We start from the raw sequence: 23,530 nt of genomic DNA on the forward strand, positions 1-23,530 counted from the left end.
TGGTTTGGTGATAAAATCAGACAAAAGTGGGCTAGAGAGATAGTATAGTATGTAGGGCGTGTTGGCCTTGCATGTGGCCAACTCAGGTTCTATTTTCCAGCACTTTATAAGGCCCTCTGAGTCCTACTATGAATGATCCTAGTGTGTAGAGTTAGTAGTAAGTCTGAGCACTTCTGGGTGTGATCCCAAAACAAAACAAAACAACAAATCAGACAAGGCCAGGTGTGGCAGACAAGCCTAAAAGGCCTGGCTTCTGAATAGAGAGTTAACAAGCATTTGACTAAGGCACATCTCTTGCCAGAATGGATCTAGAAAGCTTAGTGAAAGAACTTGATGACTAGATTCATGTAGACAACATCTTGAGTCTTTTGGATTCCCGGCCTGCTTTTTACACTTGACGGACTCTGCCCAGCCAGGGAATAAGGAGGGGATTTGGTGGTCTGGAAGAGCTAGAACAATGAGATTGATATAAGAAACAAGAATTTAGGAGCGGGGCCGGGCGGTGGCGCTGGAGGTAAGGTGCCTGCCTTGCCTGCGCTAGCCTAGGACGGACCACGGTTCGATTCCCCGGCGTCCCATATGGTCCCCCAAGAAGCCAGGAGCAACTTCTGAGTGCATAGCCAGGAGTAACCCCTGAGCGTCACAGGGTGTGGCCCAAAAACAAAAAAAAAAAAAAAAAAAGAATTTAGGAGCCAGAAAGATGAAGATTACAACAATAGTATTGCATTTTTTATGCCAGAAATACAATAATAGATGGAGAACAAATTGGATACCAGTACCATCTCAAAAAGCAGCCGAAACAGTTGGAGATGAAACAGAAAAATTCAGGTGAATCATCACATAAAGATAGCATTAGAAACCTTAAAGATCTCCCTCTGAAAAGTAGAAACAATGCTAAAAAGGTGGAAATAGGCTTTGTAGTCTGTATCTGATCTTTGGCTAGACTCCCTCAATCAACAGGAACTTGTGCTAAAAAGGCTTTGGGAAGAACTTACAGGTTGAGCAGCACAAGCTCTCATATATATAGACAGGCATGTATTTCTATATCTCAGGTCTCAATTGGTTGAATTGAATGCCCTTTGAATTTCTATGCCAAGTCACAGAAATAAACCCATGTGTAATATGGGGGTGGGGTGGTGGCACCAAATGTAAAGAAGAGAATTTGGGATAAGTGAACAAAAGAGCAAGAAAGTAAAGGAGGACCAGCAAGGTAGTTCAAATTACTGGAGTACCAGGATGGCATGAGGAAGTTCCAGATTCAATCACAGTACTACATGGTTGCTTAAGCACTATTAGAGTAGCCCTTGTAGTCCCTAGCATTGTTGGGACAGAGCACTAATAAGCCATGTTTTACTGGGAGTAACACAAGGGTCCTCTGAGCATATTTTGGGAGACCATCTCCCCCAAAAGCAAAAAGTTTATAAATGTTAAATTTTTAACTCTACTGACTTACACATGTTTATTTCTGTAGATTATAGAAATTAGTCTTATCTAAACTCTTTCTATTTTGCTTATAGATATTACAGTTAGATTATATATACAAATGTCTATAATTTTAATACAACCTCTTTGAAAAAAATTTCTTATTTAATTTATTTATTTATTTATTTATTTATTTTTGGTTTTTGGGTCACACCCAGCAGCGCTCAGGGGTTACGCCTGGCTCTATGCTCAGAAATCGCCCCTGGCAGGCATAGGGGACCATATAGGATGCCAGGATTCGAACCACCATCCTTCTGCATGCAAGGCAAACACCTTACCACCATGCTATCTCTCTGCCTGACATTTCCTATTTTTGATGTTACCACAAAAAGGCAAATGAAATTATCAAAACTTAGACAAATAAGAGTCAATTTGTCATCTCTCAATGGTCTTTCAAAAGCCATTTTTTAAAGATTAACTAGAATCTGTTTGGTGCTATTTGAGCCTTTTGTGGTATTCTGTGCAACTTTCCCACATCAGATTGTGATCACAGTGGTTGACACTTCTATGAAAGTTTGAGGTGTTGAATGCAGTAGACTTCAGTGCTTCCAGGCAGAAAGGGAAATCTGCCTTCCCCTATTCTGAGAGGGCCCCAAAGTAATTCATCTTTTTTCTCTCTCTCTCTCTCTCTTTTTTTTTTTTTTTTGGTTTTTGGGCCACACCCGGCAGTGCTCAGGGGCGACTCCTGGCTGTCTGCTCAGAAATAGCTCCTGGCAGGCACGGGGGACCATATGGGACACTGGGATCCGAGCCAACCACCTTAGGTCCTGGATCGGCTGCTTGCAAGGCAAACACCGCTGTGACTTCTGAATCCCAAGTTTTCAAGAGTTGAGGAATGGTCTCATCAGATCTGTGTCTTCCTCATCCTCAGATTCTAAATTTGCTCTCCTACCTAGTTTGGCATTAGTGTCTAGATCTTGTTCAAATGGTTGTTTTCACTAATTTTATTTTTGTATTTATTTGTTTCATATCTATTCTTCAATGTAAAATGAACTATTTAAAAGTGAATTTTCAGGGCCAGAGAGATAGCACAGCAGCGTATGCCTTACAAACAGCCAACCCAGGACCTAAGGTGGTTGGTTCAAATCCTGGCATCCCATATGGTCCCCCCTGCCTGCCAGGAGCTATTTCTGAGCAGATAGCCAGGAGTAACCCCTGAGCACTGCCGGGTGTGACCAAAAAAAAAAAAAATAGTGAATTTTCACACCTGTAGAGTTGATGTTGAGAAATAAATGCATTACTCTGGCAAGGGAAAATATATGAACAAAAATAAAATAAAAGCATTCATTTCCCAAATTTGAGGCCAAACTCTGGAATGTAATCATTTCATAAAAATAAACCATTTGAAAATGACTTAATTAATCACTATTCAGTCTGGAAATTAGATATTGAGGAGCAAAGACAATAAAGCTCTGTTAGCATGAGAAGATGCAAACCAAACACAGTTTGTGCTTAGGTTAATAGATAATCACTGTGTGTTCACTTTTAAGAAAGTTTCTTTAAAGATAGCTCTTGAGGGTCATCACAGTGAAATGCTGAGACTGTAGGAGCACAGAATAGAGAAAATGCTTCTGGTTTTTCCAGTTGACTTTTATTATTTAAAGCAGCATTTCTCAACTGGGGACATATAGAAGCCCATAGGATATTCTGTAGGGGGCCAGAGCCATTATACTAGTGGGGAGGGCATTTGCTTTGCATATAACCCACCTAGGTTTATCCCTGGCATCCCATATCGTCCTTGAAGCCCCGATAAGAATGGTCCCTGAGTACTGGGCTAGGAATAAGCATTTATCAGCATTGGGCACAATCCCTTTGGAAAAGGGATATTCTGAGGAGCTACAGGAGTATGATGGCGTAATACTGGGGTGGGTGTCATAAGAATGAACAGATCTGTTACATTCATTGTAAGTGAAAAATAGAAAGTGTGCTATGCTTTAAATGACTATGACTTCCACAAATTAGTAGGTAGAAAACTAACCTCAAGATGATGGTATTTGGGTATTTGGGAGGTGACTCGGTCATGAGGGAGGAGTTCTCACGAATGAGATTATAGTGTTTTTTGTAGAAGAGACCCTCTAAACCTCTCTTTCCCTTTTACCACTTGACAAAATGAGAAAATAGCCTTCTGTAAACAGACACTGAATCTGTTGACAAAACAAAACAGAAGTTGTTCTCTTGAGGATAAGCTTCCCAGTCTACAGTATTTTTTTTTTTTTTACATAAACATGACTACTTTTTTTTTGTTTACTTTATTTGGGTTGGTGATCAGTGGTGATCAGTGCTTATTTCTAGATTTATTCTCAGAGATCTCTGTTGGCAGTGCTCAGGAGACCATATTTAGTACAAGGGATTGAATCAGGGTTGGCAGAGGTGTGCAAGGCAAGATCTTTAACCCAACTTCTATTTCCCTGTCCCCTGTCAGAGAAATATGAATGGGCTAAACATAGTCAAGGATTTTCTTTAAATTCTAGATTTATATTTCACAACAGGCTCGATTTTTCTAACCAACAGGGAATTTGAGAATGATCTGATGAATCACTTGACCTTTAGGGTCTTGCTTTGGAAAATGATGGCAACAATAGGATATTAAGTATTATGTTGCTAAAATGTGTGAGAATAAAGATTTTAAAGATTTAAGGCAAGACCAATGTTTCTGAATCTCCATTAAAGATGTGGCAAACAATGTCATAGATTAAAAATTGACATCTGAACTGCTGATCATAGAGGGAATGAATGTATGAAAGGTTCCATTATGTGGAACATGATACAACAGAAAGAAGGATCTGTGTGTCACAATAATATTTATTAATGAATTAGAAGAGATATCAATAAAATTATAAAGCAAGTTATGAAAGGCATATAAAAACTTTGTATAATTGCTATGAAATTTTTGTTGTTTCTAATATATAGTAAAATACCATAATCAACTTTAAATTGATTTAGAAGAAAACAAAGTAAGTGTACCATGTGAAGAAGGGGTCAAACTCAGGAGGTAGAGTCAAGGGGATTTTCATTGAGGCTGAAAAAAATAGCTCATAGGTTTGAAATGCATGTTGTGTATGTGGGATATCTGGATTCAATCCCCACCACCATATTGTCTCCCAGGCATCATGAAGGGTGATCTTAACACCCTTGTAGGATAGTCTCTATGAAATACTTGTTGGTGTTGCCAACAGATGTAAACAAACTTAGAAAAATTAATCTAGGAACCTCACAAATGTTCCCAAAATAAAAATATAAACAAAAAGAATTTCACTCCAATGTGCTCTTAAATTAAAAACTCATAGTTATTAATTTTTCTAGTGCTAAAACAAAAGTTCATAAAAGCAATAAAAATATTTTATCTACAATCCACTTTATTCTTCATTTTAATAAAGGGGAAAATCACTTTCTTACTAAGATTTTGTCTAATCATTCAAGTTTATTTTTTTACCTCCTTGGAGAATGTATGGTTTTTATTTATAATCCTTTTAAGTACAATCCTTTGACTCCATATTGTTCTTAACTTTTTAAATAGTTATTCTTAATTATTTTATAAAAACAGACTCATTAGTATGAAAATCTCTTTTTGTTTAATTTTAAAACCTGACAATAACCTCGTTTCACTAAACCTCAATAAATGTTTGTGAATTTTTCTTATATTGTGCAATAAAATAAATAAAAACACACACACAAAAAAAGATGTGGCAAACATGTTGAGTATGATTAAGCCTCAAACTTCTGGCTACAGTACTTAACTCTTTAGTTGCCCCTAAGGAGGGAAGGATTGTTATTTTATGCATACATTTATTATCCTGACTATAGGTCATGTCTTAGTAGCACATTAGTGGAGAGTTCTTGGTTCTAAAACAACTTAAAATAGAGAATGACCATTTATATCAAAGATGACCAAACTTATTTATCCTTCTACCCTCTTTTTTACAATAAACATCATTAGTGCTTCTCTGAGAATATCACATCTTTTTTAAATTTTCTTTTTTTTTCTTTTATTATTTTTTGGGGAAGGTCATACCTGGCAACGCTCAGGGGTTCCTCCTGGCTCTACACTCAGAAATTGCTCCTGGCAAGCTTAGGAAACCATATGGGATGCCAGGATTCGAACCACCGTCCTTCACATGCAAGGCAAATGTCTTACCTCCATGCTATCTCTCCGGCCCCTAAATTTTATTTTTTATAACTAAATTCTTTAACTGAATCATCATGAGAAATTGTTCATGTTGGGTTTCAGTCAGACAGTGTACATCACCCTTCACTAGAGCACATTTCCCACCATCACAGTCCCCAGTTTCCCTCCTGCTTTCTCCCTTCCTCCCCTGCCTGCCTCTGTGGCAGACATTTTTCTTCTCTCTCTTATTTTTTTTTCTTTTAGACACACTTATTTGCAGTATTTTTACTGAAGAGGTATTATGCATATCACTTTAAAAAGAACAAGAACAACCAGTGCTGGTGTGGATGCAGGGAGAAAGGGACTCTCATTCACTGTTGATAGAAATGTTGACTAGTCCAGCCTTTTTGAAAATAATTTGGGTATTTCTCAAAAAAACTAGAAAATGAACTTCCACATGACTCAGCAATACCACTTAAAAAAAATACCCTAGAGACACAAAAACGCAATGCAGAAAAGCCCTCTGCACTTTTCAGTTTATTGCAGCACTATTCACAATAGTGCTGGAATCTGGAAATCATCCATGTGCCCAGGAACAAATGAGTGAATAAAAATCTATTGGCCCCAAAATGCAGTCACCGTGTCTGTATTCAGCCAGCTCAGTACACTCATTTTGTTCTTAAAAGAGATGTAAACTAAGTCATGAAAAATTTGGGTACATCAGCCATGCCTCTGAAAGCTGACAATGACAATCACAAGAGGAGAGGGCAGTCCAAATCCCTGCTCTGCTGAGACAACACCAGCTGCACCCATCACCCACAATTGCTGCTTCACCACTTCTCTATGGCTCTTGTAGACAACAAGCTGACCAAAACTCCAGGTACGCCAGTATATGGACTGACATCACCAAGACTTTTTTTGGAGTGAGTGTGGGCACCCTCTCTCTGCCTTCCTGTACTTTCAGAAGCCCTGACAGCTGAAAACATGCCCCACAAAAATTGATGTATCAGCAATAAATAGTGGTTGGAATTCCAGAACCAGGTGGCAGCACTTGCAGCTGTGTGACAACTTCGATATTTTTCCTGCTGTCATTCCCATACGAACACACCACTTTAGATGTCATTGTGCATCTGAAGCCACCTAATGTTCAGAAACAAAAATAACTGAGTGATCAGCTAGTGACAAGAGCTTACTAAACCTTTCTGATAATGGCTTAATGACCTTATTGTGAGATATAATAATTTTCACAAATTTTCTTGTTGCTGTACTCTTTTCTGTCTTTCCTTCTTTGTCTTCTTTCTTTCTTTCTTTCTTTCTTTCTTTCTTTCTTTCTTTCTTTCTTTCTTTCTTTCTTTCTTTCTTTCTTTCTTTCTTTCTTTCTTTCTTTCTTTCTTTCTTTCTTTCTTTCTTTCTTTCTTTCTTTCTTTCTTTCTCTCTCTCTTTCTTTCTCTCTCTCTCCTTCCTTCCTTCCTTCCTTCCTTCCTTCCTTCCTTCCTTCCTTCCTTCCTTCCTTCCTTCCTTCCTTCCTCCTTCCTTCCTTCCTTCCTTCCTTCCTTCCTTCCTTCCTTCCTTCCTTCCTTCCTTCCTTCCTTCCTTCCTTCCTTCCTTCCTTCCTTCCTTCCTTCCTTCCTTCCTTCCTTCTTTCTTTCTTTCTTTCTTTCTTTCTTTCTTTCTTTCTTTCTTTCTTTCTTTCTTTCTTTCTTTCTTTCTTTCTTCTTTTTTTTTTTTTGTTTTTTTTTGGGCCACACCCGTTTGATGCTCAGGGGTTACTCCTGGCTATGTGCTCAGAAATCGCCCCTGGCTTGGGGGGACCATATGGGACGCCGGGGGATCGAACCGTGGTCCTTCCTTGGCTAGCGCTTGCAAGGCAGACACCTTACCTCCAGCGCCACCTACCCGGCCCCTCTTTCTTTCTTTCTTTCTTTCTTTCTTTCTTTCTTTCTTTCTTTCTTTCTTTCTTCTTTGTTTCTTTGTTTCTTCCTTTGTTTCTTTCTTCTTTCTTTCTTTCTTTCTTTCTTTCTTTCTTTCTTTCTTTCTTTCTTCCTTCTTCTTCCTTCCTTCCTTCCTTCCTTCCTTCCTTCCTTCCTTCCTTCCTTCCTTCCTTCCTTCCTTCCTTCCTTCCTTCCTTCCTTCCTTCCTTCCTTCCTTCCTTCCTTCCTTCCTTCCTTCCTTCTTTCTTTCTTTCTTTCTTTCTTTCTTTCTTTCTTTCTTTCTTTCTTTCTCTCTCTCTCTCTCTCTCTCTCTCTCTCCCTTCCTTCCTTCCTTCCTTCCTTCCTTCCTTCCTTCCTTCCTTCCTTCCTTCCTTCCTTCCTTCCTTCCTTCCTTCCTTCCTTCCTTCCTTCCTTCCTTCCTTCCTTCCTTCCTTCCTTCCTTCCTTCCTTCCTTCCTTCCTTCCTTCTTTCTTTCTTTCTTTCTTTCTTTCTTTCTTTCTTTCTTTCTTTCTTTCTTTCTTTCTTTCTTTCTTTCTTTCTTTCTTTCTTTCTTTCTTTCTTTCTTTCTTTCTTTCTTTCCTTTCTTCTTCTTAAAACATAATTTCTCTTTTGTGTTTTTTTTGTGATGCCAGGAAAGTTTCCTTTCAGTTGTGTGTGAGAAAATCAAGCCACTGTAGCTAGCGATCTTGGTATTTGTGCAGGTTATAGGTTAGGGCCTAGGAGAGAGTCTCTAGGTTCTAGAGGTTCCTATCCATCGTTGTTGTTGTGTTCAGTCTTCTGTAACACTGGTTCCCTGTTTTCGTTCAGTCCCTAAGCTGAAGCCTAGGATATTATGGATCCAAAGGTTTTGCTCATTCTCTGTTGTCCAAGTTGGACCTCTGCAATAAGACATCTTGTTGTTGTTGTTGTTTTTTATGTGTCCTGGGCTATGGGGTAATGAGTATATATGGAGCCAGGGGATGATGGCTTCAAGAATGGAGAAACCCTGTATCTTAGGCCACGGGAATTCCCTTTCTTCCCCAATGCTTACTGTGGCTATGCGGAAAAAAAAAAGTGGGGGGAACGCCAAACCCTACCACTCCAGCACCCATACTTTTTCTTGTTTTGTTTTGATTTGTTAGTTTTTGACTTTATTTTCATTCTCTTTTTTCTTCCACTTTTCTCTTTCTTTTTCACTCTTGTGGTTATTATTTAGAGATTTATTTTTATTTTTATTTGCCGGGTCCTTTCTTTTCTTTTTTTCTTCCATTTTTCTTTTCATTTTTTTTCTCTCTTCTTTCTTTTTTTTTGGTAGTTGTTACCAAATTTTTTTTCTCCCTTTTTTCTTATCCTTTTTATCTTCAATGACAGTAGAATAGATGCTCAATCTACAACAAGCTGTAAAGTGGAAACCAGTTGCACTAGCATTCTGGGGGGTAGAGGAGGGAGATATGGGATGCATACTGGGAACAGGGGCGGAGGGAGGACAGCACTGGTGGTGGAAATGCCCCTCATTCATTGTCACTATGTACCATAAATGATGCAGTGAAAGATTTGTAATGCACTTTGGTCACAATAAAAATTAAAAAAGAATAAAAGATTTTAAATATCAAAAAAAGATTTCTCACCCACTTACTAAAAACAAATGTACTGTGATCAACTATGTGATACTTGGTCTTTAAATAAAGTAATTGATACATTTTTTGTTTTTGTTTTTGTTTTGTTTTGTTTTTGGGCCACACCTGGTGACACTCAGGGGTTACTCTTGGCTATGCACTCAGAAATCACTCCTGGTTTGGGGGACTGTATGGGATGCCAGGGGATCGAACTGAGGTCCATCCTAGGCTAGTGCCAGCAAGGTAGACACCTTACTGCTTGCACCACCGCTCCGGCCCTTAAAGTAATTTATATTAAAAAAATTATGGTACATCTACACAATTGAATACTTTGCTACTGTTAGGAAAAATAGAGTCGTGAAATTTGCTTGTAATTGGAGTGTTATGCTGAGTGAAATGAGTCAGAAGGAAAGCGATAGGCATAGAATGATCACACTCATTTGTGGGGTGTATGCAAAAAAGGTAGTATTGTATTAATATCCAGAGAAAATAGAGACAAGGGGCCAGGAGGATCAGTCCATGGTAGGAAGTTTGCCACAAAGAGTGGATGAATGCAGATATGGAAAGGAAGGGACCACTATGACGATGATAGTTGGAAATGATCATCTGGACAAGAATTGGGTGCTGAAAGGGGATAAAGCAGAATGCATGATACCCCATCTGTAAAAATATTGCAAACCACAGTTTCTAAAAGAAAAAAGGGAAGGGAGAAAGAGAGAAGACAAATGTCTGATACCGAGGCAGGCAGGGAAGAAGACATGAGAGAGGTGGGAGGGAAACTGGGAACATTGATGGTGGGAAATGTGCACTAATGAAGGGTGTTGTACATTGTCTGACTGAAACTCAGGCATGAACAGCTTTGTAACTGTGATCTCATGGTGGTCCAATGAAATGATTTACTTATATAAAAATTACCCATATTAATACTTTAAAAAAAAGCTAAATTGGTGTCTACCAATATTATTTGTTGATTATGACATATTTTACTTTAAGGCAGGCATGTACAATAAATGTAAGTTAACCATTCATTATTTCAACGAATGTTTGCTGATTATCTACTCTGTGCCTAGAATTTTAACCATTGTGATATAAAATATATTAAATCCTTCCTTAATGGAATTTAGTGAGCATGTGCATGGGTGCGTGTACACACACACACACACACACACACACACACACACTCACACAGAGCTACCTACCCAAAACTTTAAAAACTTGAGAGCCTGCTACCCAAATAATAGAGGTAAACTGTAGATGGGCCTGTATGCTTTTCCTGGCCAAGATCCTCTATCCTCCCAAAGGATTGCCTGTCATTCCTACCAAGTCACTGGTCTCATCTTGTTGTTCCATTGTCTTTTATTTCTTTAAAAGGTTAACTGAATGGTTGAGTTACAGAATGGTAGCCAAAGTATGTTTTCCATAAGGGGGTTTCCACCTAATAAGTAAGCTGAGCTGGTTGGCATCTGTCTTACATTACGGAAGCTGGGCCTCAGCAGGCTGAGCTCATACTGTAGAAGTGGCGGCAAGACCTTGATCTCCTTTCTCACCAGCATTTTTGGATGTCAGGGGAACAGCAGAGGCCATGGTTCAAATTTGAGGTGGCATGTTCTGAGGACCTGGTAGTGATCACTGTCTATTGAAAATACTTTCATTTTAATTCATTGTCAAGATATTCCAAGTCCAAAGGAAAAAAAAAAGAAATTCCACCCTAGAGCTTTCCACCTCTTTGTTTTAGTATTATTAATTTAAAATTATTTTATATTTGATAAATATTTATATTTTATAAGCAAACATTTTATATTTAAATATAATTATATTTATTTTTAATAAATATATGTATTAAAATTAAAATTTATTATTAATTTAAATATTTTTCTCAGATAATTAGGGGATCAAAATTTTCAACCATTTTGGATGCCAATGTTTTGGTCACCATTAGTTAATATATCAATTCTTCCTCTAGAGTTTCTAGAAATTCTGCCTCTAGAATTTTCCATTAATAGGAATGGTACTATCCAGTGATATCTATAATCTCTCTATTTTCTTTAAGTAATTTTTCCTGCATCCCATATGGTCTCCTGATTTCTGAGGACAGAGCCAAGAGTAACTTCTGAGTACCACCAGGTGTAACCCAAAATAATAACAACAGAAGAAGTATTGACTGTATTTGGAATAAGAGGAGTTGGTGACTAGGGAAATGAGGAAGGGAGAAAGCTTTTTATTTACTCATCTATAAAAGGAAATGCAACATTACCAAGTGTTACCTGAATAAGACTGATGCCACCTTAGCCCTTTGTCACAGGAACAACAAGCTTGTGAGGGTATTTTTCATGTAGCATAAGATTCCTTGGTTCCAGAAAGGAATCCAATGCTCTCCAACACTAGATCTGTAATCTCCAACTGAAGTATTGCTTAATATTCCAGAAAGTCTACTTGTGCTATGATTCTTTTGAATCTGTCTTTTCTCAAATGAGTCCCTTTTCTAGCTAATGTCATATCTTCCAACTGTGCACTCTCGCTTGGTGGATTTCCACTGAGACCGTTTTCACGAGGTCTGGGTCTTAGAGGCCTTTCTCAGTACAGAAATTTAATGTTCTCCACATAAAAATTTTTTCCTTACTGGCAAAATCTATGTATTTTATTGAGCCATCAAACTATATTAAATACAGTATATAATTGGAATGCTTTCCCTTTTTTCTACTACCAGTGGTCCCACCATATAATTTAGTACTCTGTGCCATGCACTGGCTCAACTACTTAGCAAGCATTAGACTCGTTTGATTATCCCAATAACTCTTGGTGGTAGAAAGTACTAGCAACTCTATCTTACAGATAAAAAAACTGTGACCCATGGAGATCAAATAACTTATTTAAGGCCACACAGCTACTATGTGGAGAAACTGAGATTTGAATCCAAGACTTTAATTGCCATACATGCGGAACTTTGCAAACTTTAATCAATATCAGGATTTCTTGGAATGATTTTCAGTCTCTATCAAAAATTCACCTCCTTTGGGTTACTTAATTTCAACTTGAATTAATTTATGAATTTAAGGACATAGTTCAAAAGTAACAGGAGCAGGATTTGGTAACAGAATGGATCCTTGGGGCCTTATATTATTGTTATACTAGACTGTTTGTCTGAAGTGAGACTGGTATGATGGAGCCTGTAAATGTAATGTAATTCTAAATTTAAAAAGCTAAGTTAATTAGGCTGTTCATGGAACTCAAACATTCTGATGAAAACTTTGGTGATAAGAATGCTATGTTTTGCTCTATTCCTGTTCAAAAACTCAACATGAAAATTACCCATGAAAATTACCCATGAAAATTACACCAATATGAAGGAGACAGTAAGAGAAGTGACTATAGTATTTTCACATAGGTTTCTTGATTCTCCTGTCATAAAAATTTATCCCTACAAAGTATGGCCTATTCAGCAATTCATAAACTTAGACTAGGTTGTAAAATTCCGTTTTTTTTTTATATATTTCAATGTGTCCCCCACCTCATATGCATACAGCTCTACCTACCAATCAGTGCTCAGAGCATCTGGCACCATTTCTAGTGATTCTAGGCCATCTGGGATGCAGTTCAATGTGAGGATCCAAAGATATGGTTCTACTCAGACACTGTGATGCTGGGGACCATCTGGTGCTTCCCAGAAGTGCTCAGGGGACCTTCAGAACTATATCTAATCATTCTTGGGGGAACTACATAATACTGGAGTTAAACAAATATTAGGACCATGTATTGTATGTACCCTAACTTCTGTACTACCCTAACCTTTATTTAAAATATTCTATTAATTTAATTTAATTTATTTATTTTTTAATATTTTTTTATTTAAACACCTTGGTTACAAACATGATTGTGGTTGGGTTTCAGTTATATAAGATGACACCCCCCATCACCAGTGCAACATTCCCACCACCAATGTCCCAAATATCCCTCCTCCCCTCCCCGCCTCTACCTGTACTCTAGACAGGCTTTCTGTTTCCCTTATACATTCTCATTGTTAGGATAGTTTGCAATGTAGTTATTTCTCTAACTAAACTCATCACTCTTTGTGGTGAGCTTCATGAGGTAGGCTGTAACGTCCAGCCCTCCTCTCTTTTGTCTCTAAAAATAGTTGAGAAATTTTTTTAAAGCCCATAGATGAGTGAGACCGTTCTGCATCTTTCTCTCTCTCTGACTTATTTTACTCAGCATAATAGATTCCATGTACATCCATGTATAGGAAAATTTCATGACTTCATCTCTCCTGACGGCTACATGATATTCCATTGTGTATATGCACCACAGTTTCTTTAGCCATTCATCTATTGAAGGACATCTTGGTTGTTTCCAGAGTCTTGCTATGGTAAATAGTGCTGCAATAAATATAGGTGTAAGGAAGGGATTTTGTATTGTATTTTTGTGTTCCTAGGGTATATTCCTAGGAGTGGTATAGCTGGATCATGTGGGAGCTCAATTTCCAGTTTTTTGGAGGAATCTCCATATCGCTCTCCAGAAAGGTTCAACTAGTCAGCATTCCCACCAGCAGTGGATAAGAGTTCCTTTCTCACTGCATCCCCGCCAACACTGCTTGTTCTCATTCTTTGTGATGTGTGCCAATATCTGTGGTGTGAGGTGGTATTTCATAGTTGTTTTATTTCTAATTTTATTAAAAAATATTTTTTGTAGGAGCCATGCTCAGTGGTATTCAGGGGCCACAAGGCCACACCTGTTATTATTCCTGAACCCATACTATGCCAGGGATAGAACTCAAGACCTCACATATAGTAGGCATGTATTCTACCATATTTTTTATCAGTCTTCTTAAATCCCTTTTTAGGGTTGATGGAAATTATATTGTTGATCCTAGATTAATTTATGAATGAGAGGAGAAGGCATGAGATAGGGAAAAAAAAGATAGAAACTTCAGACTCCATAGACATTTAAGAAACCATGGCCCCTATCCTTCTTTCTTTGAATCCCTTTTGGTTTAATTGAGTATTTTTTTTTTTTAAATATGGAACGCTTCACGAATTTGCGTGTCATCCTTGCGCAGGGGCCATGCTAATCTTCTCTGTATCGTTCCAATTTTTAGTATATGTGCTGCCGAAGCGAGCACTTAATTGAGTATTGCCCAGAGCTAACTTGTGTGGCTCTAAGTTTGACTGACACCTCAGTGTGGTAATGTGCTGCCAGTTAACATATTTAAGAACATATTTATGGGCCCGGAGAGATAGCACAGCGATGTTTGCCTTGCAAGCAGCCGATCCAGGACCAAAGGTGGTTGGTTCGAATCCCGGTGTCCCATATGGTCCCCCCCACCCCCGTGCCTGCCAGGAGCTATTTCTGAGCAGGAGTAACCCCTGAGCAACGCTGGGTGTGGCCCAAAAACCAAAAAAAAAAAAAAAAAAAAAGAACATATTTATGCCTCAGATAAATTTTCTTGAATTTCATCTAAATACTATTTCAGAAGGAAACAGAAAGATGATCTGTCCTACCCTGTACTGCCCATAGGAAAGTTATGGAACCAATAAAATAATAATTATATTTTAGTGAGAACTGTGATAAGAGGTCAGTAAGACATGGAACATGGCTTAGAGATCTCCTAATTCAAAATGGAAGCTCAGAGAGATCTGCCCAGTGGAGATTGTACTGGACACAAGACATAAAACTCTAAAAGAAAAATTTCAAGTCAACAAATAAAAACATGATAAGAGAAGAAGAAATCCAAGAAGATGTTTTAGGAGAATTAAAAATCATTTATACAGCTGAACTAAAACCACTTGAAAAGAATCAGAAGAGATGAGAATGGGTCCCTGTGCACAAGATTAAATGAAGCATAAAACACCTCTGAAATATTGACTTTGTGGCATTTTTCTCTTTATTAATGTATCCTTGTCCTCCATAGTAACTAAAGGTGCTCAATCTATACCTTTTTTTTTTTTTTTTGGTTTTTGGGTCACACCAGGCAGCACTTAGGGGTCACTCCTGGCTTTATACTCAGAAATTGCTCCTGGCAGGCTCGGGGGACAATATGGGATGCCGAGATTCAAACCACCATTCTTCTGCATGCAAGGCAAATGCCTTACTTTCATGCTGTCTCTCCAGCCCCTCAATCTATACTTTTTATATATAAATAACAATGGTTCAGGAATAAAGATTTTCCCCCCACAAGAATATCTCAAAAGACAATGGGAAAGCCTATATTTCCTTTATAAGTTACCTCTGTTATAAGTTATAAGTTATTACCTCTGTAATACTGTAATACTGTAACTAACTCTGTAATGTTATAAGTTATTATCTCTGTAATACTACCTCTTAACCTGTTTATCCCCAAATATAAGGTAATTTCCTGCAACACTTTGTTCCCTTAATTACTTTTTTGAACTCATTTTTACATTTTTTTCTGCATATATATTTTGTCTTGTTTTTGTTTTCTTCTCTTTCTTAACTTCACCTGTTTTGGTTATGCTGGGTACAAAAACCTACAAGAAAAAGTCTTGCCTGGGATAAAAGCTCAGGTCAAAACCAGGGCACAGAGATGATAGAGCCCGACACTCTTACCTCCAAATACACCAGCAATATAATGTAGCACCATTTCTTTTTGCAAAGGCATACTAAAAAGGGGGAAACTTTATATATAATAACAAGCTCTTATCTACTAGGGATAAGAACTCAAACATTTTACAATACAGGGGTGCCTCCCACCTTGAACATATGTCATGTGGCCCTAACTTGAATCCATGTGATTTGACAGCCACCATCCAACCCTGAACTCTATCTAGATCTCAGACATAGAACTGACACAGTTCTCCAAAACAATTCCAGGAACCAAACTCCCTCTGGGATATTCTTAATACTGCTCTGACACAAATATGTGCCAGTCTTGATATGACATCCTGACAACAAGGAAATGGCAACAACTTGGTCTAAGAGCAGGTTGTCTTACCTCACCATCTAATGATAAGATGAAATCAGAAGACACGTCATCCTTTGATCTGTGCAAAAGCCAAGATCGCTAACTATAGATGACTGACTGTGACAACCATATACTGGCCAAAACTTATCCTGGGACCAATAAAAAAGACCCTAGTATAGGCTTTGGTCTACGATCTGTATAACAACCAAGATCTCTAGTTCCAGAGGTCTGACTGAGACAACTGCAACTTAGCAGAACTTCTGGAAACATAATCAAGACTCTATCCTAGGCTTCATCCTAGGATTGGGGCAAAAACTAAGACCACCAACTACAGAAGACTGATTAAAACAACAGTGATGGAACAGAACTTCTAGAACTGTAAAGAAAGACTCCATCCTATGACCTGTTCAAATACCAAGTTTACTAGTTACAGAGGCTTGATTTTATCATCCACGAATGAGTGGAAAGTTTCCAGACAACACAAAAGGACCTAAGGGAAAGTAAAAGAGCATGTACAGAGCCTGTAGTTATACCCATGACAGTATACTTCAAGGGCGGAGAAACCCTGTATCTCTTAGTCCAAGGGAATTCTCTTTCTAATCTCCCCAATATTTACTGTGTCTATGCAAAAAAAAAAAAAAAAAAAAGAAAGAAAAAGAAAAAGTAAGCACAAATAATATTTTTGGTAATTGTTATTGCTTGTTTTTTGTTTGTTTTTCTATTTTTGTGCTTTTTTTTGGGGGGGGACCATGGTTATTGTTTGGTTGTTGTCTTTATTGCTGTGGGGCTTTTAGTTTTTTTTTTTGTTGTTGTTGTTTGATTTCTTTTTTGTATTGTTGTTATGTTTTTCTTCCCTTTTCTCTTTCTTTTCTTAAGTTGATATTTATAGCCTCTAGACTAGAAGGACTCTTCCTGTTTTTTGTTTGTTTAATTCCCCCCCTTTTTTCTCTCTTTTTCTTTTCTTTTCTTTTCTTTTCTTTTCTTTTCTTTTCTTTTCTTTTCTTTTCTTTTCTTTTCTTTTCTTTTCTTTTCTTTTTTTCCTTCAAACAGAACCACATAACTTGAACCATCTTGTTCTGAGGGGGAAATAATGGAGGGTACCAAGACCAGTCATATGAACATTGAGTAGAAATAAAAAATGATCAGACTTAAACACCAAATCCAAAGTCAACGACAACAGAATTGATACCCAATCTACAACAAGTTAGACACAGTGGGAACCATTTATACTAGCAGCCTGGGGGGCACAGGAGGGGAATATGGGATGCATGCTGGGAACAGGGGTTGAGGGAGGACAACATTGGTGGTAGGAATGCCCCTGATTCGATGTCACTATGTACCTAAAATATTGCTGTAAAATATTTGTAATCCACTTTGGTCAAAATAAAAATTATTAAAAAAAAGAGAAATAAGGATTTTTTTTGCCAAAATCAGTGACAGTAGAATCAAGAGACTCAAACTATATTAAGCTAAACACAAAATTTACACTGGTAGACCTGGGGGGTTAGAGGAGGAAATATGGGATGCATATGGGGAACTCTGGTGGAGGGAGGCCAACACTGGTGGTGGGAATGACCCTAATTCACTGTCACTAAATGCCTGAAATACAATTGTGAAAGACTTGTAATTCACAATGATCTCAATAAAAAAAAAAAAAGAAATCAAGATTTTTATCCTGATATGTATTAAAGAATTTTAGATAGATGAGTGGCATGGTTAGACATTCATTTTGGATAAACACTTGAACAAACATCAACCAATGAATAGAAAGATTCATAAAGAAGGCTGGACACAAAATAAAAATACAAACCTAAACCATATAGATATACTGTAATTGCCAGTATGTAGCAATAAAATGGATGCAATATAAATTAATAGCATTAAAAACTAAAAATACCTAGTCAAATAAGAATGTGCAAGATTTACATTAAGAAAACATAAAACTCAAAGGAAAGTAATGAAAGACTCAACCAAATAGACACATCATGTTCCTGTGCAGGCTGACTCATATTATAAAGATGTCATGCTTCCTAGAGTAATATATAAATTTAATGCACTTTTAGTTAAAATCCTGTTGGGATTTTGTGGTCCTTGACAAATAACTTTGAAAATTCATTCGTGTGTATAAATAAACGAGGACAGTCAGAAAAATTTGAAAATCCAAGATAAATGAGAAGAGAAATTGCTTAACCAGATCAAAAGGCACTATATAAATCTATGATAATTAAAATCATGTGGTTTTTAAAGCTGAAAATGGAACAGAATAAGGTATTCTGGAACAGACTTGTGTGTATATATAGTTAGTAACGATAACTAGCATTTATTGAATGCTTATATGTACTTGTTACTACTCTAAGGATTTCATATTACTCATTTAATTATCTCAAAAATTTTAGTCTATTTTACTTATAGTAAAGTACAGGTATACTTGTTTATGAGTCTTTCCATGTTACTGTCTTATTTTCAACCACAGCAAATTAAACTTTGTGTGAGGAATAAGAATGAAGAGAATCCAAGAAATGATTGAAAAATGGGTTATAGAAACAGTCAAAGCAATAAATATGCTAAAATTGTTGAAAATTAAAAAATAGAAAATGTCTGCAAATACATGAAAATAAAGGTGTATATATATATATATATATATATATATATATATATTTAACTGAAATTAATGCTGTTTTTTGGGGGAGGTTGGGTTACATCCGGCAGCGCTTAGGGGTTACTCCTGGCAGGCACAGGATTGTATGGGATTCAAACCACGTCCATCCTGGATGTAAGGTAAACACCCTACCACTGTGCTATCTCTGTGGCCCCCAAGTTAATGCTTATACATTAATAATGTAAGATTTGAATAGGAAAAGTAAGGAATCAATGAAAACAGGATAATTCACAGAGAAATAAAAATGGCCAATATATGAATGTTGCTCAGTCTCAACAACAAAGAAATGAAATGAAAATTAACTATGATGAATAACAAAAGATCTTATAAAATCTCTAGAGATGGTGAAAATATGTTGATGGGAATAATACTATGCCAAGTAGTATAAAGGAAAATCGGTAATACCAATCCTGTCTTTATATGTAATTTTTACTTTTAAAATTCACAAACATTTGGGACCAGAGCAATAGTAGGCAGGTAGGGTGCTTGCCTTGCACACAGCCAGCCCACGTTTCTGGAATCTTATAGGGCCCTGAGACCTGCCAGGAGTAATTCCTGAGAACAGAGCCAGAAGTAACTCCTGAGTATTAAAGACTGTGAACAATAAAAAAGTCACATTTTAATTTGATTATAAAATACTGCTTTAAAATATTTTTATCTTCATAGCATAGTTCTCATGAGCCTGAAAATGTGGTGCCTAAGACAGAATTAATAATTTTTTTAGTCCTACGCCTTGTTAAAAAATATTGTTCGTAGCTTTGAGAATGACTTATAAATATAAATCAACATGTTAGATGTATTCAGAGCAATTGCTCTAATAGAGCAATTCTTTTACTAGGAATTTTATGTAAAGATATAACTGCACTAGCATATAGCAATTATTTGTACAGGGTGCTCACTAACACACTTTAAAAGAAAAAAATGTCAAAAATTCTAGTTATACATCAATAGGGGAATGGACTAGTAATGTATAGTACATCTGTGCCATGGAGTAATATACAGACAGTTAAATAGGCTGAAGGAGCAAATACTAAATGATTCATATGCATTTTAAAATAATTTTATTGATAACTATTGTGAATTACAAGTCTTTCACAGTTGTATTTCAGGCATATAGTGAAAGTGAATTAGGGTCATTCTTCCCACCAGTGTAAACCACCCTCCACCATACTTCCCAGCATACCTCCACTCTTTTTTTTCTTTTTAATTTTTTATGACTTTATTTAAACACATTGATCACAAATGACTGTAGTTGAATTTCAGTCATGTAAAGAATACCTCCTTTACCAGTGCAACATTCCCATCACCAATGTCCCAAATCTCCTCCACTCAATGACCTGAGCATCAAACGGGGCTGAAAAACCAAAAAAATAAATAAAATAAAATAAAATAAAATAAACCCTGAGCATCAAATGGGGGTGGCTGAAAAACCAAAAAAATAATAATAATAATAATAAAATAAATAAATAAAATAAAATAAAATAAAATAAAATAAATCGCTGCTGGAAGGCTCGGGGGACCATATGGGATGCTGGGATTCAAACCACTGTCCTTCTGCATGCAAGGCAAACACCGTGCCTCCATGCTATCTCTCCGGGCCTTCATATACATTTTTTTTGTTTTTTTTTGGGGGGGGCGCACAACTGTTTGATTCTCAGGGGTTACTCCTGGCTAAGCGCTCAGAAATCGCCCCTGGCTTGGAGGGACCATATGGGACGCTGGGGGATCGAACCATGGTCCTTCCTTGGCTAGCGCTTGCAAGGCAGACACCTTACCTCTAGCACCACCTCACCGGCCCCCTTCATATGCATTTTTAAAGAAAGAAAGCAAGGGAATAATAGTTTCTAGAAGGGGGCAGAGGGAAACTTTCAAGGCTGAACATAGAACTGAGGTTATCAAGGTGGGAGGGGAATAAACTGAAAGAAAGAAGGGTTTCAGTGGATTCTGGATGAGGGATAACAGGGCTTTGATGGTGCTGTGATTTGGTAACATTGTATTGAAACTTAAAACATATATATATGTAAAACCCTTATTTATTTATTTATTTATTTATTTATTTATTTATTTATTTATTTTTTGGTTCTCCTAAGCAGTGCTCCAGGGACTCCAGACCACTTCTATTGATACTCGGTCCTGTGTTGCTCAGATCCATCAGTTGTTGGGACCATCTCAATGATGCCTAGTAGATCATGTGGTGCTGGGAATTGAACCTGGAGCCTTCACATGCCAAACATGCATCCCGGTGCCCTATTGTCTTCGAAATCAATGCCATGTCAATAAAAATAAATAAATGTTGTAAAAGAATGACATGAAAGTATACTTACTCTACTTTAAAATGAGAGTATTTCTCTAGAAATCCGGTTCAAACTTTCCACCTCTTCCTTCAGTTTTCTTATGTAGTCCATTTCCCCTCATGATAGCAGTTAGTTCCTCATATCAGCAATTAATCTACCTCAGTAACCAGCCCCCAGCCCCAGTAATTAGTTATGTTTTATCACTTAGGAGACTGAAGATATGTTCATAATGCAAGTATGATGGACATTTGCTTTTATTTAAAGAGTTTTTTTAGATCATTAGGCTACAACTCTTTCTATGGAAGCCAGATTCTTTTTTTTTTTTTTTTTTTTTTTTTTTTTTTTTGGTTTTTGGTTTTTGGGCCACACCCGGCAGTGCTCAGGGGTTACTCCTGGCTGTCTGCTCAGAAATAGCTCCTGGCAGGCACGGGGGACCATATGGGACACCGGGATTCCAACCAACCACCTTTGGTCCTGGATCAGCTGCTTGCAAGGCAAACGCCGCTGTGCTATCTCTCCGGGCCCAGAAGCCAGATTCTTGCTATTACAACTTTCCCGGCAACTGAAGCATCAACATGCCAACTGAGTTCACTTTCCCCTTTCGCTTTCCCAGTCAGATGCTCTCTCAGACTTGGAATGAGAAATATCAGATACCACACAGAATCTGCTTTGGCAAGGTTGGCAGCAGATCCATTCAGTTTTATGAAGTAGCCACATAAGGGGGATGTGTGATGCTCAGTACTTCCTAGTGCCTTCAGCATTCGCAAGGCAGCTGACTTTACCAAGACCAGTTGAGTGATGGTGGTGTCTCCCTGGCCTGCTTTGCCCTGTGAATGTACCTATATTATTTTCAGGCCAGGGAACAACTCTATTCTGATTTTCTGGCTTTCCAGAGATAATACAAGTGACTTAATATCTTTGTTTTTTTGTTTTGTTTTGTTTTGTTTTTTATTTTTTTGACTTAACATCTTGTAAAATAATTTTTTTCTATTAAATTAACCTTTTGTTTTTCATTGTTTGCAGCTAAGAGTTCTGGTATGTGTGTATTCATAGATATACATTATATGTCTTTCTTTTTTTTGTTGTTTTTTTTTTTGGGTCACACCCAGCAGTGCTCAGGGGTTATTCCTGGCTCTACATTCAGAAATCGCCCCTGGCAGGCACAGGGGACCATATGGGATGCCAGGATTTAAACCACCATCCTTCTGAATGGAAGGCAAACACCTTACCTCCATGCTATCTCGCCAGCCCAAGATATATATATATATATATATATATATATATATATATATATATATTGGTTTTTGGGCCACACCTGGTGCTCAGGGGTTATTCCTGGCTGTCTGCTCAGAAATAGCTCCTGGCAGGCACGGGGGACCATATGGGACACCAGGATTCGAACCAACCACCTTTGGCCCTGGATCGGCTGCTTGCAAGGCAAATGCCGCTGTGCTATCTCTCCGGGCCCCACATTATATTTCTTATAAATAATTTAGTGCTACCATAAATACATTTTGTGGAAAAATCTGATTTCTACACTCATTATATACTACCCCCACTAAAACAAAGTAACAAATAGCACAGCAGGAATGGCCTTTGTCTTGTATGTGGCTGACCTGGGTTTGATTTGTAGCACCCTTTATGGTACACTTTGCCTGCCATGTGTGATTTCTGTGTGTAGCTAGGAGTAAGTCCTGAGCACCACCCCCAACAATAACAAACAAACAAAAAGATCCAACAACTTTCCTCACCATAGTCATCGAAAAAAATTATAAAGTCTTTGATTATAGGTTCTCTTGCATTTCTAATATTTAAAAATTCTGTTATTATATATGGAATTCCTGAAGTCTTTGTCATCTTTAACGGAGTTGAGAATAGAGTTCTGAAGCTAATAAGCAATGCTTAGGAAAGTAAGAAGACAATAATCTGAGCTGAGTCTCTAAGTCTGATAGTCTACCATTTTATTGGTTGCAAATTTAAGGATGTGAAAGCCAGAATATCAAAGCAAGAAGCTCAAATTGTACCCCATGTCTCATATTTTATTGCACTGTAGTTAAAGTTTAAATGCTCAGAAGCAATGTGCAAATAAGTGAATTTTAAACCTGTACTTTCTTAATGGGTGGCCCAAATTATACTTGACAATTATTTTCTGGCTTTGGGGAGACAATCTATTTTTATTCAAGCACATATTTTAAGGTTGTCACGTAGTTCAACCACCTGGTTCGTTTCAGAGAAAAACTGTTTGTAAAATGCTTTCTGTTCAGGAATAGAAAGTACTAGTTTGTCTCCAAAGAGTAATCTGCTTTTATAAATTCTGTTATAGATTAAAATGGTAGACAAAAACATTTTGAGAAGCAAGAATATTCTGGGTGAGAGTGTTAAGTCTTTGCAGATTTTTTAGTATAGGATAGCTTTAGAAAAAAAAATTTGGGGCCACACCCGGTGATGCTCAGGGCTTACTCCTGGCTATGTGCTCAGAAATCGCTCCTGGCTTGGGGGACCATATGGGATGCCGGGGGATTGAACCATCGTCCATCCTACGTCAGCC

The 23,530-nt window shown here is 37.5% G+C and overlaps 1 protein-coding gene and 1 non-coding gene across 2 annotated transcripts in view; one reads left to right on the forward strand and one right to left on the reverse strand.

Moving 5' to 3' along the window:
• Positions 1 to 23,530, forward strand: part of LOC126024807 (paralemmin-2) — a 327,444-nt gene that overhangs the window by 63,636 nt on the left and 240,278 nt on the right. The window lies entirely within an intron of this gene.
• On the reverse strand, positions 14,122 to 14,229 carry LOC126025200 (U6 spliceosomal RNA). Its single transcript, XR_007501246.1, has one exon. It is a non-coding gene; the product is annotated as a U6 spliceosomal RNA (small nuclear RNA).

Source organism: Suncus etruscus, chromosome 1, assembly GCF_024139225.1.
Source record: "Suncus etruscus isolate mSunEtr1 chromosome 1, mSunEtr1.pri.cur, whole genome shotgun sequence".
Taxonomy (NCBI): domain Eukaryota; kingdom Metazoa; phylum Chordata; class Mammalia; order Eulipotyphla; family Soricidae; genus Suncus; species Suncus etruscus.